Source organism: Poecilia latipinna, unplaced genomic scaffold, assembly GCF_001443285.1.
Source record: "Poecilia latipinna isolate Pla-1442-1.1 unplaced genomic scaffold, P_latipinna-1.0 Scaffold5100, whole genome shotgun sequence".
Classification (NCBI taxonomy): domain Eukaryota; kingdom Metazoa; phylum Chordata; class Actinopteri; order Cyprinodontiformes; family Poeciliidae; genus Poecilia; species Poecilia latipinna.
In genome coordinates, this window is record NW_015117716.1 from 1,055 (window position 1) to 5,567 (window position 4,513).

A 4,513-nucleotide genomic window follows, 5' to 3' on the forward strand; every position below is an offset into this window, starting at 1 on the left:
GTCCTACTTTGAAAGCGTTCCGTTCCGTTCCTTGCAGTGCGAAAACGGCTTAAGTGGTCTCTATTACAGATCTGTATTATTGCTATATTCTATTTTTAAATGTCATGTTTTCATTAGCTGTAAGCATAAAATTATCAATTAGAAATTTCAAACATCCGCTTTTGTGTAATTCATCTATATAATTTTTTTCTCTTAGTGATAAAGTTTCTGAAATAAACTGACTTTCAATAAATTGACTTGTAATTCTAATAAATTCAAATAAATTAGAATTTATTAGAGTTGATTTATTAAATCAATCAACTCAATCAAACAACTTTAGTTTCATAGCACATTTCAAAAATCACCAGGGTAGCCAAAGTACTTTACATTCAAACAGAAATACATATGAAGCGTACACAAATAAACATATACGTAAATGGGCCTACAGGTTGATATATACATTGTATATCAAGCAACAGTAAGCAAATGCTCACCTCAAGCTGTCTGATATTGGTTTCTCTCTCCTTGATGAGCTCCAGATCTTCCTCTGTAATGGCCATTTCTTCTGTCTGGGTGGTTATTGGACCAAGGTCCTCTTGGCTTTTCAAACACAGATGTTAGAGGTGAAATAACAACTAAAATCTAATTTCCTAATGATAAACAAGTTATTGCTCTTTGTGAAAAATAACATGAAAATATATGTTTATGAAAACTCATTTCATTGTTTAATCTACAGTTAATCCTAAAATATGCTAGCAGAAACTTTATTTCTTATAGGAAATAAAACCGTCTTCTCCTGAAAGATAATAAAAATGTGAAATATGTGTCAATTCTGAAAGAAAATCTTATTTACATTTAAAACAGAAATTAATGATGTACTATTAATGATGAATAGATTAATTTCACATGAATCTTTTCATTTATATGTAATAAATTACTTTAGTATAATCTAGATTCATTTTCTATTTAAATTGACACTAAATTTCAATAAATCCTGCAAAATGCAAAATATTATTTATACTTCCAGAGTAAACCTATAAGAATGATTTACTTACTTATCAAAGGAGACAAGCTTTTCATCCCGAAAACGGTCTTCATTCTGAAAGAAAATGGTTAAAACAGCTTTATCTAAATAGTAACATAGTCAGAGTCCAATGCCACTTAAGCAACAGTAGCAATATTGTGGCAACAAGGTGCAGCAAAAAAGAGAATAGTTAGCTAGTTAAATGACTCCATAATTATATAGATTCTTTAAATGTACAGATGATTAGGACTTATGTGTAGGTACATTATTAAACACATTCTGAATGCAAACTTAATTAAAACCAGAAATGCACATCATATTGAATCATAATTGTTATCACAATATCATTGTGTGAAGTTGTAATCACTGATTGAATGCAGCGTTTGGTAGGAGACTGTATTTCAATGTTGTGCATTCACGCTGTGCATTTCAATAACATTTGACCAGCTGGTTGCACTCCAACTGCCCTTATTGCTCACCACAGATGTAATAGGCGAAATACTACAACCCACAGAGAATGGTGGGGACACTGTTTAATTAATAAAAGGGAACAAGAATCAGAAACTATTTGAAGTAAAAACAAGCAATGCCTAGCTTGGCAGGAGGGGACAAGTAAAACCTGGCACCCTGCTAGAGGAAATCCTGCAAACTACAAAATACATAAAGTATACTGGCACTTTATTACTATTGGTTACAGTGCTCATTTAAAATTACTTGTTATAATTTTATGTTGTAGAGTTTAATTCCTATTTAACAATCTGGAATTTGTGAAGTCACCTCTATAGCTTACTTACTGATAGACAGGAACCAGCCCTTGCTCTTGCTATTGATTCCCTCTCTTTTTCTGCTGCACGTCGCTGGACAGCTTGGAAGTTGTTGAGCGCTGCGGAAAAGTCATTCATAAGCCGGTCCCTTTGGATCCTTTGTTGCCTCTGGGTGGCATAAGTAAATGTAGTTAGAAACAATGGGTTAAAAGAAATCACAATGTTTTGTCTGTACAAGAGGTTTTATATGAATCCCACATAAACAAACAGGACAAACATTTTCAGTTTAGGTTTCAACTATGAAACAACTTTTTTTTTACATTACAATTTTCAGCTCAGCTTACTTAATGCAAGAAGTTCTTTGTAATGTTTTCAGATTTTTTTTTTCCACAATTTTTCTGCACAGTTGTTTCTGTAAACTATGCCCGCCACTTGGTTATGTCGTTCCATGTACGCTTTCCCTGCCAGCATCTTGCACCCTGCTGTTATGTGCTGGACTGTCTCCGGGGCCTCCTTGCACAACCTACACCTTGGGTCTTGTCTGGTGTGGTAGATCTGAGCCTCTATTGCTCTGGTGTTTAGGGCCTGTTCCTGTGCAGCCAGGATGAGGGCCTCTGTGCTGTCTTTGAGTCCAGCTTTTTCCAGCCATTGATAGGATTTCCTGATATCAGCCACGTCAGTTATTTGTTGGTGGTACATCCCATGTAGGGGCTTGTCCTCCCATGATGGTACCTCCAGCACCTCGAATGCTGACCTCGTGTTCCATGTAGTGACTTTGGCTCTTGAGTATGCAGCCACAGTGGACAGCAGCAGCAGCCACCACCCCAATACTGAACTTACTGAACTGCTGATAAAAGCGGCCACCGTTTTAAAGATGTCCTGAAGACAGTAACAAGCCAGATTGGCCAACATTTGCATGCAGCAAGAACAGATAAAAATTTTGAAGATGATGATAATAATGATGGTGATGGAGTAAAAGTAAAAGAAGAAGAGTACATGGAGAAAGTCACTGCTCACAGCCAGTGCAAACAGGGCCACAATCAGGGTCATTATCCTCACTTCTCCCTTCTCACACCTCCACTTACTAGGGGGCACGACCCCATCACAGTCAAACTGTACCAACACTGTCACTGTCCACCAATGACCTCAATCTACCTCAAGGGTCTTTTCGAAGTCTCGAAGAAGTTGGACAAGTCGACCCTCATACTGTCCCAGGTAATCATACTGCTGCTGCCTCTTCAGTGGTTTCAAGTTGGAGCAGGCCACGTCCTCCTTGGCATCACGAGATGTATAAGCGCTCAACATCTGCCCTTTGGTGTAACAGGCCATATACGTATAATCAGAAATTTTCTGGTCTTATAGTCCATATCCTTGATGTTCTGCTTGGTCCACAAGAGTACACCAAAGTCATAGATAACCACTGGCACTGCTAAACTGTTGATTGTAGCAATCTTGTTCTTAGAGTTCAGTTCTGATGTGCTGGTAGTATTCCTTCTTGGTTTTGGCTTTTATGAACTCATCTTGTATTATTATGACTATTATTATTATTACCACAACCATAGTATCAGCCCAGAAGTCTCAGTACTGGAGACTCTGAGATTTATTCCAACTTGTCTTCTGGCACCGTTTCATATTGATTAGGTTAAGGAGGTAAACAAAACAATATGAAAAATATAAGAGTCAGATATTCGACTTCTTGTTCTCAGAGGGTAGGTCTTAGGTGATATTAGCATTTTCCAACTGAGTTTTGTTGGGAAGAAAAAATTAAATCAGCTTTAAAGGCGAGTTTGATGCATTAACAAATGCACATCGACACTCACTTGTTCTGAGGGTGATGATGCCAAAGGGACTGAGCCCAACTCTTTAAGATGCCTGTTGGTTTCTTTAGCAAGCTGGTTGGTATAGTGCTGTATTTGCTGCCTGTAAAAAGAGGAACAGTTTCAGTAAACAGAGCTTTAGACTTCACTTCTTAATACACAATTAAGATTAGCTTTTCAATGCAAATGGATTGCTCAGTGCTGGTCAAATTAAAGAAACAATGCAGAGTGAGGAGAAGGCTGCCTAAAACCTGTCATGCTGGCTTCTTTAAGGGGTCAAGCACAGAGCACCAGGTGGTGCATCAAACGGAAGGGGGCCATGGGCGGACCACGCAACAGACCGATTTGGACATAGGACCATTGCCCTCCCGCAAAAGAAGGGGGTGCTATTTCCTATATAATCCACAGTCTCCTGTGTTTATTTTCTTTTGAAATCTCTTGATAAATTCTCCTTTATGAAGGAGGTCCACTCTCAGAATGTATTTGAACTTCTCTCCTTTATTTATTTCAGCACAGCTCACAGTTCTCAAATTCTGTAGTTTTCTGTGTACTTCTAAATCTGCTCCTTATTTGCATTTTTTGTGGTCTGCTACTGCCTCTGGTGGTGTGGGAGTCATAACACGACTAACAAATACATAATTAAATAAAGATACATCGATCCATCCATCCATCCATCCATTTTCTTTACACCCTTGTCCCTTAGTGGGGTCCGGAGGGGTGCTGGTGCCTATCTCCAGCTAATGTTTCGGGCGAGAGGCGGGGTACAGCTTGGACAGGTCGCCAGTCTGTCACATAAATAAAGATATATTGGGGAATTAAAAGTGGTTAACCATGGAATATGTGAATAAAATAATTAACACACATAGTAGCAATGAATAACAAAAGTATTTTTCTCAGTAAACAACCTGTTGAGACCCATAGAAGTCAAA

At 38.1% G+C, this 4,513-nt stretch overlaps 1 long non-coding RNA gene across 1 annotated transcript; it reads right to left on the reverse strand.

Moving 5' to 3' along the window:
* Positions 1-439: 439 nt before the first annotated feature.
* Positions 440-3,721, reverse strand: LOC106943292 (uncharacterized). The gene is made up of 4 exons (XR_001423883.1): positions 3,588-3,721; positions 1,798-1,935; positions 1,035-1,078; positions 440-579 (listed from the first exon to the last, which is right to left on the reverse strand). It is a non-coding gene; the product is annotated as an uncharacterized LOC106943292 (long non-coding RNA).
* Between the last annotated feature and the right edge of the window lie 792 nt (positions 3,722-4,513).